The sequence below is a fragment of the Podarcis filfolensis genome (assembly GCF_964270895.1).
Source record: "Podarcis filfolensis genome assembly, chromosome: 8".
Classification (NCBI taxonomy): Eukaryota; Metazoa; Chordata; class Lepidosauria; order Squamata; family Lacertidae; genus Podarcis; species Podarcis filfolensis.
The window spans coordinates 66,394,959-66,408,784 of record NC_139611.1 but is presented as its reverse complement, the minus strand read 5'-3'; the positions used below and the strand labels follow the sequence as shown (position 1 = coordinate 66,408,784).

General features: G+C 47.8%; 1 long non-coding RNA gene across 3 annotated transcripts in view; it reads right to left on the bottom strand.

Moving 5' to 3' along the window:
- Window positions 1-13,826, bottom strand: part of LOC310769212 — a 40,285-nt gene that overhangs the window by 7,509 nt on the left and 18,950 nt on the right. For 2 of the 3 annotated variants that reach the window (XR_014551530.1, XR_014551531.1), the window contains exon 3: window positions 5,189-5,286. This is a non-coding gene — a long non-coding RNA (uncharacterized lncRNA). Of the gene's footprint in view, window positions 1-1,958; window positions 5,073-5,188; window positions 5,287-13,826 lie in introns of those variants that run through there. The other variant, XR_014551532.1, reaches the window with a different exon arrangement.

Genomic DNA, 13,826 nt, shown 5'->3' with positions numbered 1-13,826 from the left:
CACTGGTTTATGATCTCTTCTATCTATTATCACACCTTTTAATGTTTGTCCAGGTCTTTTCTGAGCTGGATCCCACCCTGCCACTTGATTGACTAATTGATGGGACATTGCAAGTTTAATAAGGAGAGAGTCAACCATGAAAAATTGAAAATTGAGAACTGATTAACATGTTCATCTGGAAATGTGGTGCAGACCTCCACTGGACTGTACCCCCTTTGCAATACAGAGGAACTGTGAGTGTGTGGGTGTGCGTGGATGTTAAGTACCATTGCCACCTTTCCCAAACTCAGTCAAACCTTTCCTGCAAACCTATAAGGAACACTAGTGCTATAACTCTTCCCTGGAGCAGGGAGGTCAACAGTACGTAGAGCCAGAGCCAATGTCAAGTCAAACTGACTAATTCTAGGTTTGTCCAATTCCACTCCTTGCTGAGTTCTACAAGGGCAAACTGGGAAGGAAGCTAAAAGGCAGGGTCACCCGCTGGACAGGTGATATGATGAGAGATAAGATGCATAAAAACTATGCATGGCATGGAGAAAACAGATAGAGAAGTCCCCCCCCCTTTTCTTTTTCTCATAACACTAGAACTCAACGGGCATCCAATGAAGCTGAATGTTGAAAGGATAATCAGGCCATTAAGGATTTATACAATTTTGCAACATGCAGAGAATAGCATTCATAGAGAAACCGAAGACTGGAACTGAAGGAAGTCAGGGGGGTTATGGGAGGACGGAGGGAGGGAGGAAAATGGGGGAAAATTAAGGATGTTATGTTTTCAGATATTATGTTATGTTTAAGTTTCTAATAAAAATTTATAAAAAAAGAAAAAAGAAAGAAAGAAAGAAACAAGAGCAGGAGGAGGAGGAGGAGGAGAATCAGGAGAGATAACAAAAGAAAGAATTATCTTCCTGCAGTGCATTGTTAAACTATGGAACTCCCTCCCACTAGAGGCAGTGACAGCCACCCATTTAGCTGATTAGACAAATTCATGGAGGGCACAGGGGTATCAATAGCTACTGGCCATGAGAGCTATGCTCTGCCTCCACAGTTGGAGGCAGCAATGCTTCTGAAGACCACTTGCTTCAAGCCACAGGAGAGGAGAGTGCTCTGGTGCTGAAATCCTGCTCGTGGATTCCCCTGGTTGGTCCCTGTGAGAACAGGATGCTGGACTGAATGGGCCATTGGCTAATCCAGCAGGCTCTCCTGCTGCTTTTATGTTGTAAGAAGGGAGGCAAGTAGGAGCTGACTGAGGCAGGCTTGAGGCTTGTGGGGCAGTGCCCTGCAATGGACTAGTCCCATGTCCCCCAGCTGCTCCTTTTGCCTGCTCCCTCCTCGCAGCCTTATGGTTTGGTCCTCACAGAAGGGGGGAAGTGGTGAGAAGGACCTCTGTTGTAACTCGAAAGCTGACTCCTCCTGAAGAATGTGGTTCAGGAGGCAGGACGTCACGGCAGTGCTTGCTTTGTGTAACTTTAGCTTCTGGGCTTAAGTGACTTAGTCAAAGTGAGTCAGGTGCCCAGCTGGGACTAGAACCTCGAAGTCTTGGCTGGTCTCCTGCAAGAACCTGAATGGCTGGTCCCAAAACTGCCCCTCCTCCCACATAATAACCTGCCATGAGCCAAGCGACTGAATCCACCCACTGTGGCTTGGAGAAGCACCTGCCTCTCTCTGTTTCTGCATGGCGGGGGGGGGGGGTGAAGGGGAGGCTAGGTGCACACAGCCATCTCTTCAGCCCCACTGGGATCTCTCCCCCCGCCTTTCTTACAGCAGAGGGAAAGTGTGCCCAGAGAGGAAGCAAGGTGACGGGGTGCGTGGGATGGCACACGTATCAGGCACAAGCACTGCTGACGCAAGAAAGGTATCCACGTTCCCCTCGTTGCGCTTGTGGTGGGGGGCGTGGGATGAGACAGGAACAGGGGTCCCCTTGATCTCAGTGCTCTGAGGCAGCCTGGAAACCAGAGTTAAACAGTAAATTGTTTGCGCTGAAAGCTGGGCAGGATGCGGCGATGGGAGAAGGGGGTCTGTGTGAAGTACATTGTTCTGATTTCTTATGTGTTTATCCCACCCTGCCTCTAACGTCGCTTCCATAGGATCGTAGAACTGTGCTGATATAAGTAAAGTCCAACCCCCTGCAATCTGGGAATTACAGATAAAGAATCCCTGCCATCCAATCTCTGCCTAAAAACCTCCATTGAAAGAGAGTCCACCACTTTCCAAATCCATTTGATAATAGAGAGAAGAATCTGTCCATTTCATTTCTCTCATTTTTTCCAGTTTCCAGTTACTCAGATTTCTGCAGTTAATTCGGAATCTTTAAAAAAAAAAAACAACCCACACAACCCCACCATGAAAATTCTTCAGCATTTTAGTGTGGATTTCAACTAATTAAACACATTTTTGTATGCAGTTTTGACTAATGCACACATTTTGCCTAGCCGTTTCTCCGACTATAATTCCTTTTTGTGTGCTATTTGCAAAGGCAGGTCTCTCTGCACAGCCGGTGGACGAGCCCAGCTTCCTGGGCCATGGCTCAGTGTTGGGGCCTGCAGAAGGTCCCTAGGTCAGTCCCCCAACAACATTCACAGCTGGGAAAAACATCTGCCTGAGATCCTGAAGAGCCACTCAGCACAGGTGATCCTGAGCAAGATGGACCAATGGTCTGACCTGGTATATGGCAGCTTCCTATGTTCCTGGTGATGGGACTGGAGAAGGTTGTGTCTGGCTGATTGGATTGTGGGTTTATGGCAGTGGTGAGGAAGCTCAGAGCAGTGGACCATCAGGCATCTCTATTGGGCCCAAGAGTCTACCTTGGGCAAATTTCTAAGCCAAAAGGCATTCCATCCTACCCAATCTTCATCCTTTCCCTTTGGTGCATTGATCAGCTGAGTCCCTGAATAAGTTAGCTGGCCTGCATTCCCATTGGAATGAATTGGACTTAAGCTGAGATCAAGTAGATTTGGTGATTTTTGTGGGACCTAAGTTGTTCAGCTAAGTCTGGAGCCAACTAAAGGACATTTAGAAGTACAATCCTTGACAATGATATGCATCTCTGTGTGTTTTAAGGTATCTCCTCTCTGTGCTACCCCAGGAGAGGTTAAAAGGCATTTTGTCTGCATATCAGACAACAGGAGCACCTCCTAGTATTCCGAGTATTTAAATCAGGGGTTGCTAACCTGTTGTTGACCAACAACTCCCATCATCCCTGACCATTGGCCATGCTGGTTGGGGATGTTGGGGCTTGGAGTCCAACAAACATCCGGAGAGCTGCAAGTTAGAGCCACCCTTGTTTGAAATGAAGCACTCGTGTGACGATCTGTCCTTGTACTTTAGAAGGCCTGAGTTCAAATTTCAGTCCAACAGCAAACACTCCAGGTAGCCTTGTGTGCAAACTGCTGCCCCTTAATCTCTCCTGCCTGTCTGTCGCATGGAACTCTCTTTTTGGGGAAAGAAAAGTTTTATTAAAAGGTTTTCTTGGGTAACAATAGAACATTCAGAGTCTCTGTTTTCAAGTCACAGAATCATTCAAACAAATCAGTCATATTCAGAGTGAGACATTACTGTTATAGGAGTTGAGGGAAAAGAAAAACTGGAAGGGAAAGGAAAGGAAAGGAAAGGGCAAGACAGTAAAAAATCATTCTTCTACATAGTATATGAGCAAAGCTTTTGTGTCAAGTGTCATATAAACAGTTACCTTACTCTTGCTGGTGGTGCAAGAGACCAGAGGGCCCAGGGCATGGTTGGTTGCGAGTTGGTTGCACCATGTTTTGTCTGTGTGTGAGAGGGGTGTGTGTTGTTGGGTGGGTCAAGTTAATCATATTGATTTGTATGCTGTCTAGGGGTGGGGTTGGTTATTGTCTTTCTGGCTTGCACATGTAATAAAGGGTTGCCACATCGGGGTAAAAGTGTCCTCCTGTGTTTGTCCCCATGTAAATAAAAAGATCAGTAAATAAAAAGATCAAACGAACAGAACGTCTTACCAGTTAGATTCTTTAATAATCACAGTGAAAGATAAAAGAACACGTCTACCTAGAAATGGTGGTGCTCCCAATTAAGGCGCACCCCCCCGTCCCTATTAATCTACATCACTCCTATGTTTTGTAATCTGAGCTTGTTCCCTCTGCGCTTTCTGTTCTAACACTTTCTGAGCTCTCCGTGTCTTTGGAGAAGGGGGATGAATGCTGTCCAGAGACTGTGAGTCTGTTTACTCTCTCTCTTCTAGTATTTCTTCTGCCAGCTATTCCCTATCCAGTATTTCCCAGCTTCTGCCTTCTGAACCATGCCCCTCTGCAAACCACTGTTCCAAATCTATACTGTCCTCCTGCTCCTGGGAAGATTCAGGATCAGGATCAGGGCAAGGGGGTGGCTCCCGCCATTCTTCCTCAGTGCAGCCCTCCTCAGCACGGTCTCTGACAGTTTAGTACCAGTGGTCCATGTTCACTACCAACAGATCCCTCCCGTGTCTAGTTATGACACTCCTAGCAGCTGAGAGTAAGTGGTTTGTGACTTCTTTGTCATGTGAGTGCACATAATTGTCTTGGAAGATATTGAGTAGGACTAGTTCTGGAATTGTTTCTATTACCTGTTTTGTTATTTTGCAAATTTATTGATTCTGAAAGGATCAGATTTGGGGGCATTCCCACCACACAGGGAGGAATGTGCCCATGGAGGAACAACCTCTCCAGCACCTAGGTGAAGTTCCTGGATGTATCAATACTAGCTTTCATTATGTTAGGTACCATCTATAAATAAGTTTCAAAGCGAGTTCCCTTCTTTTGGCTGAGATATATTTAAAGTGTGACTTAGGCCAAAGTTCTGACCATCGGGTTGAGTTTTTTTGTGTCCTGTGTCACGTTCCCATTGGTCTTTGATTGTGGTGAAGGGGCCTGTAGTGGCGTGGATCAGTAATTTTGTGAATTGCAGATACCATTCCTCTATTGTCAGAAGGGGTTTTCCAAAGTTAGCCAGTGGCCTGGTAGCTGCCGCCTTGGCTACTCAGTTGTTTAAAAGGCCATGTAGTTGGTGATGGGTCAGCCAGGGTATTTGGGTGTCTCCTAGTTTCACATGGAACTCTTGACCTACCTCAGAGGACAGAAAGAAAAAGATAAGGGAGCCCTATGTAATTAACATAAGCCTTATTCCCAGAAGGGAGCAGGGAGCAGGAGGGAAATGAGCCACCTACGCACACACGCACCCAGCTGCACAGCTGTCTTGCTCTTGTTGTGAAACAACTCTTGATCGATGTCACAAGTCAGCCTGGAGCATCTTGAGACCGGGCAGTCATTTGCAATGCTTAAAAAAAAAAAAAAGAGGGATAAGAACATCAGAGCAATTTCTCCATAGAAAGGATTGCCGGTCTAATCAGCAGCAAATGGAATTCATGTTAGCATATATATGAAAGTGCTGTTCCTTCTGCCTATGCAGTAGTAGCTTATCTATCTATATATGTATATTATGCACACATGCACATGCACACAATCTAGGCAGGTGACAGATTGCTGTTCTTAAAATCACAGATCTTCTGAATCTATAGTTATACTAGAGCTGCAACAGTTTAATCCCGTGGTTCCCAAACTACCACCCCCCCACCGCCACAGACCACTTGAAGATCGCTGAGGATCTTGGTGGACCACTTAATGGCTTTTCTGCTTGCTGTGGCAATTGCAATGTGCTGTGTGCTAAATGCCATATGATCTTTAATTGAATTTTTTATTCTTTCTTTCTTATATATTATATTCTATTGTATTAGGAGTTAAACCACATGGAATTTAAATGACAACACAACAGAACACAGTATAAGAAATAGAAGAAGCAATAAAAAATACAACTGAAAACCAGTTACGGATATTTAACATCGGTGCATTTTTTTCTGGGGGGGGGGACGCAGGTGTATGCATACCCCTAAATATTTTGTGAATCTAAGTTTGGCCTCATTGAGGGGCAGTATTTCAATATGAGTAGGAAAATGAGAGTACCCCTAAACATTTTTTTAGAAAAAAGCACTGTTTAACATGATGGGCGCCATGTCTTGTGTCTTCAACCACACAAGACCACTTCAGTGAAGCTCACAGACTACAGTTTGGTTTAACTGATTAACAAATTGTAGCTTGACTCTCTCCATTCTCCTCTCTGTTGAGTCTTACAAGGGGAGAACTGAGAGGAAGAAGCTGGCAGGCATTGCCACCCCCTTGTCTGGATGGACACAGAAGGAAGGAAGATGGGGATTGGCTGAAGGCTGGCTGAGATTCTTGGGGCAGTGCCTCACTTGCCCTAGAGAACGAACTTCAGCTGGGCAAGGCACCTTCTGAGTCTAAAGATAACATGGCCACATGGTCATAAAAAACCCCCCACGTTCAGTAGGTGTTCTATGATTCATCCTCATCCCCTTTCAGTGCTACAAGGCCAACCCCGAGACTAAGGAGGAAGTAGGGAACCTCTGCCCCCCTTGCAGTGGCGTAGCGTGGGGGTGCAGGGGGGCCGGCCATACCGGGCGCAACATCTGGGGGGGCGTGCTCGCACTCGCAGCGCTCTGCCCCCTGCTAAAATCCACAGGTTAGGGGGCGCAAATTACTTGCCTTGCCCCGGGTGCTGACAACCCACGCTACGCCACTGCCCCCTTGGACTGGTCACAAGGAGGAGGCAAGCAGGCAGGGGCTGGCTAAGGACAAGCTGAGCTTGGTGGGGCAGGGTATCATTTGCCCTCCTGGACCAGCCCTCCTCAACTCTCCCTGCTCCTGGAGAGAGCTATGGTTTGCTATCACCTTCCGCCGAACCTGTGTGGAGGTTAGGGTGGTTTGATGGAAAGGATGCCAGAGTTCCCGAGCCATGTTATGAATAATAATTTTATTACTTATATGCGCCCATCTGACTCCTTTCCCTCTCTCCCTTCAGGCCTTCTCCAGCTTCAAAGCAGCTCCATGTGTAAATACAACAGGAAGTGCCCACGGGGATTCTCGTAGATCATCACCCTCTCTTAGCTCATGGCAGTGATGTATGTGTACAGGTGTCTCTTTCTAAACCCCTATATACCCAGTGGAAGAAGAGTCTGGCTCAGCATAACATGTGGGAGATATTAAGTGGGGATGAGGGGGGAAGAGGGCTCGATGGGGGGTGCCTGCCGTACTGGCTGGGAAAACTCAAGGAAAGCAAGAGCCCCCGCCCCACCCTGATTTCTCCCAGGCAGGAGCTGCTCCTGCTCCTGTGTACATAATCACTGGCTACGAAAGGTTAGTGATTGATGGCAAACAGCGTGGAAACACTCCCTCAAGAGCACCTGGCTTGAGGCAGGCAGCTTCCAAGCATGTTTGGTAAAAGCTGTGAGGCAGTCGGATGCAGGCCAGCATGACTTCCGGGAGAGGAAGAAGAAGCAGGGGTCTCCCAGGAGGAGTGTTGGGTCCCTGGGCTTTCTGAACTTGAGTCGCCATCAGGGATAAAAGGATCCTGCTGAAGAAGAACAGACGACGTTCCTGAAAATGGGCCTCATCGCTGATCCTTGCTACAGTGGTACCTCGGGTTACAAACACTTCAGGTTACAGACTCCACTAACCTGGAAGTAGTACCTCAGGTTAAGAACTTTACCTCAGGATGAGAACAGAAATTGTGTGGCAGCAGCAGAAGGCCCCATTAGCCAAAGTGGTGCTTCAGGTTAAGAACAGTTTCAGGTTAAGAAAGGACCTCCAGAACGAATTAAGTTCGTAACCAGAGGTACCACTGTAATTGAATTTAACACAAGGGTGGTCACTTATGCATGGTGGAAAACGAAGACACAGACTTTCCTGATCCGTGTGGGAAGGTTGGGGTGGAGCAGGCATGCACCCCACACAATCTCTTCAGAACATCTACTGTGTGAGGTGGAATTGGTGGGCCTTTAACAACATACCTTCCAACATTTCTCCGATGAAAATAGGGATGTTGTTGTTGTTGTTATTCCACCCATTTGACTAGGTTGCCCGAGCCACTCTGGGCAGCTTCCAGCATATATAAAAACATAATAAAACATTTAGAAAACTTCCCTATAGAGGGCTGCCTTCAGATGCCTTCTAAAGATTGTATAGTTACTTATGTCCACGGCTTGTGGGTCGCATAACTCCGTACCGTGCAATATTTCTCCAATGGAAGTAGGGGCACCCTAAGTAAAAACCAGACATTTCAGGATCAAATCAGAAACTGGGACGCCTTTTGTAAATCCGGGACTCTCCTTGGAAAACAGGGACACTTGGAGGGTCTGTAGCAAGCCATGGCTGGTGCCCGTTGAGACTTGTGGGGCATATGGGAAGTAGCCCAACAGTAGGTGGAGCCAGATCCAGACAGAGGCAACTAATTCTAGTTGTCCCCATCCTTCTCTCTGCTGAGTTGAGCATTATTTAATATTTAGATGTTGCTTTTCAGCCCTCAGTGAGACTCCCAACGCTGTACATGAGCATGATCAAACCAGAACAACCCTTGTGCATTCATGATCGGGGCAGTTATACGCAATCCCACTTTCAATACCATTTCATCTGCAAAGGTTTTGGGACGGACATGCTGCTCTGTTTCCATTGGGACTTGTCCCATAGCATCCTAGTGAGATTCTATACCTTTTCAGGCCACAAATCTTTGTGTGTGTGTGTGTGTGTGTGTGTGTGTGTGTGTGTGTGTGTTTGTGTGTGTGTGTTGTTCTGCTTTTGCTGCACTACAGTGCCCAAGTGCCCTTGTGGACAGCAATAATGCAGTAGCACTGGGAAAGCAATGCAAAACAACTAATAAAGTGGGACGATGTGTGGGTAGTCCAATATTAATCCACTGCTAAAGCATTATTATTGCATCAACGACATGTTGCAGAAGATGCCTGCAAACAACAACAGCATCAACGACAACCTATCAATCTGAATTGCTCCGAAAGCTCAACTACACTCTACTTGCCACATTTCCTGGGTTGTATTCAACTAACTTTTACTCACGAGTAGGTCTACTGAAATCAATGGCCATGATGCCTAACTTTGGCCCATCATTAATGTCAGTGTATCTGCTCTGAGTAAAGTTAGTTGAAAGCATCCCCAGTGTGTCAATATTGTTGTTGCTATCTCCCTGGATTGGGGCCACTGCAAAGATATATTGAGTCACAGGGAACTAGTTTTCATTTTGGGTTTCTGTCTTTTAAGCTGTCTCTTGAGGATGGCAAGAGAGGATTTGGTTTTGGGTGACTCACATATTGTGACCAGCATATCCTGTTGGCGTTCTAAAGGCTGGAATGAGGCTACAAGACGCATGCAAACCAAGCACAATAATCTTCCCACCCCCCACCCCACCCCAGTTGTAGTAAATGGGATGCCACAACTTGTGACTCTTCTCTAACACGCTTGCACAATGGGGCAGGGTTCCAAATGGCAGCGCTGTTTATCATCCATTGAAGGCATCCAGCTCACAAAAAAAAAACCCAAAACAAAAAACCCCAACAAACCTCTGAATGCAGATCGTTATTTCCTGCATTATTGAGCTGGGAAACTGGATCCAGGCCCCAGCCAAGAATGGTTCACTAACCCGTAACATTATGCAGGGAGACAATGATCCTCCGGGAATGACGCATGAGGCTTTAGTAGTTCCCTGTCCTCTACTGTTACAGTGGAGACATCCATAAGGGCACTCACTGGCTCCTCTTCATGAGAACCAATTTTTGTTGATGGGCAGAAATTCAGTTTTGTTTGCTTTTCCATGAGAAACTTGAATCAGAACCCAAACATTTCCAAGTTCACACATCTCTGAATTTGGCAACACGGTTCTCCAACTTGGCTATGTGTACCAAAAATGAGTGCATTAGGGAGGGGAAAGTGTGTTTTAAATGCACATTAGTGAAAATATCATACAAAGATTCATAATACGAGGGGAAATAGTAAGTACATTGGTCAATACTGCATATAAAAATCTATTCATTAGAAGAAATTTGTACTAAAATACTAACAGCTGTTTTGAAGGGGGAGGAATCTGTAGTAATCTCAAAATTGAGATTAAGATTGGAAAATTGAGAAAGTGGGTCAACAAAAGCTGACAGATTTGCCGATCCCTAACCATGGTATAGGGACGCGGGTGGCGCTGTGGGTTAAACCACAGAGCCTAGGACTTGCCGATCAGAAGGTCGGCGGTTCGAATCCCCGCAACGGGGTGAGCTCCCGTTGCTCGGTCCCTGCTCCTGCCAACCTAGCAGTTTGAAAGCACGTCAAAGTGCAAGTAGATAAATAGGTACCGCTCTGGCGGGAAGATAAACGGCGTTTCTGTGTGCTGCTCTGGTTCGCCAGAAGTGGCTTAGTCATGCTGGCCACATGACCCGGAAGCTGTACACCGGCTTCCTCGGCCAATAAAGCGAGATGAGCGCTGCAACCCCAGAGTCGGTCACGACTGGACCTAATGGTCAGGGGTCCCTTTACCTTTACCTTTAACCATGGTATAACCTTATATTTCGAGGGCTGAAACAAGTGCAGGGACAGCAGAGGTGGCCAAGGTTCGTCAACCATGCATGGCATTTTGAAATCAAAAGACGTACAGTCAACATGTGGATATACATCGATCTGCAGTGCAATTTTAAGATTTGGGTTGGGAAGGCTGGATTCCAATTTCTGGTCAACCTTGAATCTCACTGGGTGGCCTTAGGTCAAGTACTTTCTCTGTGCCTAACCTACCACACAGGGTTGTGGTCACCACAATCCCCATGTAAACTTCCCTTGGGGAAAAGGCAGGATACGACCGCGAGAAACAAATCAAGAAAAGAACCATACATTTAATGTTCAGGAATGATTCTGCTAAGTGGCTAGAGGGACATTGGTTTGAAGATGTGGTAAGCCCTGCAGCCACATCCTATGGGTGCCTTCTAAGATTTGCCACATCAGCAATGGCAGGAGTCAGCATTGCATTCCTGGTCAGCATCCTGCGCTTAATTTTGGGCTGTGAGCTTTTATGTTTGGTTCTATGAGACTCAATATGCACTTTTCTCGCTCACAACATTGAATGGGCTTAAAGGCACAGCTCAGCTTGATGTGTTGCCATACTGCAAAGGATTCTGGGGCATGTGCTAGAATGCACCATGGATGGAAGGCACTGCTGTGCCCAGTTGCTCTCATCCTGGCTCCTATGTCAACCAAGACTGCACTCTGTACTTTGCCTGATATTTTTGTACAGCTTCCTAAAATCCTAGAAGTGCAACCATTCTCAAAGGGCAAGCATTCTCTGCGACTCTGCAAGGCATGGAGGCTAGCCCTGGTTGCCATCCCATCAGCTGCAAGCAACATTCCCATGCAAATCTGAATTGTGGGGCAAGAGTAGTCACAGGGAGTCCTGTGGAACACTCCCAACGACTCTTGAGAACTATATCAGAAGGCAGCCCTAAAACTCTTTTGTAGGGCAAGAGTGATAGGGATGCACAAGAGAAGGCCAGGAATGTTGGGCAACACTCCCTTAACCCCTTCAGATTCCCAAGGAAAGATCAACATTGACAGGCAAGAACTTTTAGGGAGATTTGCACACCCATGTCTGAACCTCAGAACACTAAAGAACGTCCGATAAACACTCAGTAACAGACCCCTGCTCCCCTCCCAAAAACACAGCTTGGAAACCACCACACAACATCTAAGGAAGAAAGATAGTCAAAAGTCCGATTTTATTATTGCACAATTGGTAGCAGCCGTCTCTGCTTTCATATTCAGAGGCGGGAGTGGCTTCAGGTTCAAGGGCACCTGGGCAAAGCAAATATTTGTAAGCCTCTCTGGATTCACCTGGGAGAAGCAGTCACAGCATTGCAAACAAGCCACACTGGGTGGCTGCGCCTGGCAGCCATTTTAATTGCCCATAATGCCCTGGGACAATGCTGTCCTAGAGCACTGTGGGAAATCTGATATGTCCGCTCCACCCAGCCAAACCAGTGTTGTTCAGAAGGCTATGGTGAAGAGGTGTGTGTGTGTGTGTGTGAGAGAGAGAGAGAGAGAGAGAGAGAGAAATTAAAAGGGGTGGGCAGGGCTGGTATCAGCAGTGGGCCCTGCTACAGTGCTGGCAGCCCAACGCTGCTGGGCACCAACCCAGCCCTGCTCTTTGGCAAACCTAACCCTGCTCTGATCCACTGCACTGCAAGGGCACGAGAAAGGGCAGGAACCTACTGGTTGGAGGGGGGGGCGCTCAGATCGATAACCCTCAAGCTGATCCGGCTTGGCTTTTATTCGTTCAGCCAGTGAGACTCTTACTCTGAAGCCTCCCCCCACCTGTTTCCCTCCCCCTCCCTTTTTGTGCTGAAAGGGGGGGGGGAATTAATGCAAAGTTGCTTTAAATTAGAAAAGGAAAAAAATCCTGACACAGAGAACAACTCTGGCCGGCTGCTGGCTGGTGGGTCTTGGCAGGCTTTGGAAACTGATGCAATCAGCCGTGATTAACAGTGGGGAGAGGCCTGGCTTGACAGCACTCCCCCACCTGCGTTTGCCATTGTGTTCCTGTTAGCTGCTCGCAGGTGTTTGCTGGCGCCAGGCTGTCTGAGCTCCCAGCCTCGGCTCCTTCCCCCGCCCCTCCCTGCCGGCTGATCTCTGCCTCTCCGCTTCCAAGTCCATTCAATGCGCCTCTCTCTCTCTCTCTCTCTCTCTCTCTCATTCACACGTCTGCAAACAAGGCCCCACATAGAAAAGGCCCAGCCGCTTGCTCTCGCGCTTAATAGCCTCTTTCCAAAAAAGAAAAAAAGCACCATCCATTGCTCTCGAAACGCCAAAAATCCTGCAAAAATTCCTGCCTTAATTTCTCTGCAAGTTCCCCCCCCCCCGCCTTCCTCGCGCGTGGTGGTACGGGGAACACTCAGAAGTCTTCTCTTTGGTCCTCCACTTCCCCCCCCCCCCGCTCCCAGCCCTTTCCCCCTGTTTATTACCCGCTCTCGATCGGGCCAAAGGGGGCTTTTGACCGCGAAATAATTGAAAGAATTTCATTCCTCTCATCTCTCTCTCTCTCCCCCCCCCACTCCCCCCCCGTCTTTCCTTTCTCTTCCCACCCGACCTTTATAGAGAGGAAGAGAAACGTAGAGGCCGCTTCCAGTTTTCCTCGTGCATTGAGATCTGTTTAATCGCTCCTGGAAACCGGGTAGTTGGGGGCGGGGGGGGGGGAGAGAAATGTGCCGAGCCCTGCCCTTAAGTGATTTAAAATCATTTCCAAGAAAGGGGGGGCGGTATGTAAAACAGGGTTGCTAATAATATTGCTGTTGTTCCCTTGGCAGGGCTCCTGTTCCTTTTAACAGCTGCTCAAGCTGAACTCCCCACAGGTAGCATTTTCCCCTAGGGTTGCATGTGCGGGGCAGGGAGCGAGGTTAGGGGTTCACTTGTTGAGCTAGTGCTGGGAGTTGGGGTGGCACCGGCCACCCTCCTGTCAACACAAGTGTGCAGTGGCATTTGGGTGCAGAGGAACTAAACTGCGGCTCAGGCATCTCATCCTTGCTCCCCTCCAGCTCAGCATTTTCCGCACTGAATGGCAGTGGCTTTGCAGGGTTTTTAGACCTGGGACACCCCCAGTCCTGTCCAGAGATGCCAGGGATGGAAACAGGGACCCTTTCACAGACCTATAGCTTTTCCCCACGGAGGAGGCCTGCCTGTGAATCACCTGTGAACCTGTGGCCCTCTAGATGTCGTTGGACTCCAACTCCCATCAGCCCCAGCCAGTCTGGCCAAAGCTCAGGTATGATGGGAGTTGGAGTCCAGCCACATCTGGAGGCCCACAGGTCCCCCACCCCTGGTCTGTTCTGACCGGTAGCAGCTTTCCAGGCTGAGGTTGTTCCCAGTCTCTGCTCCCTGGCTGTTTTAATTTTCTATGCCAAGGATTGAACTTGGGACCTTCATGTTCTC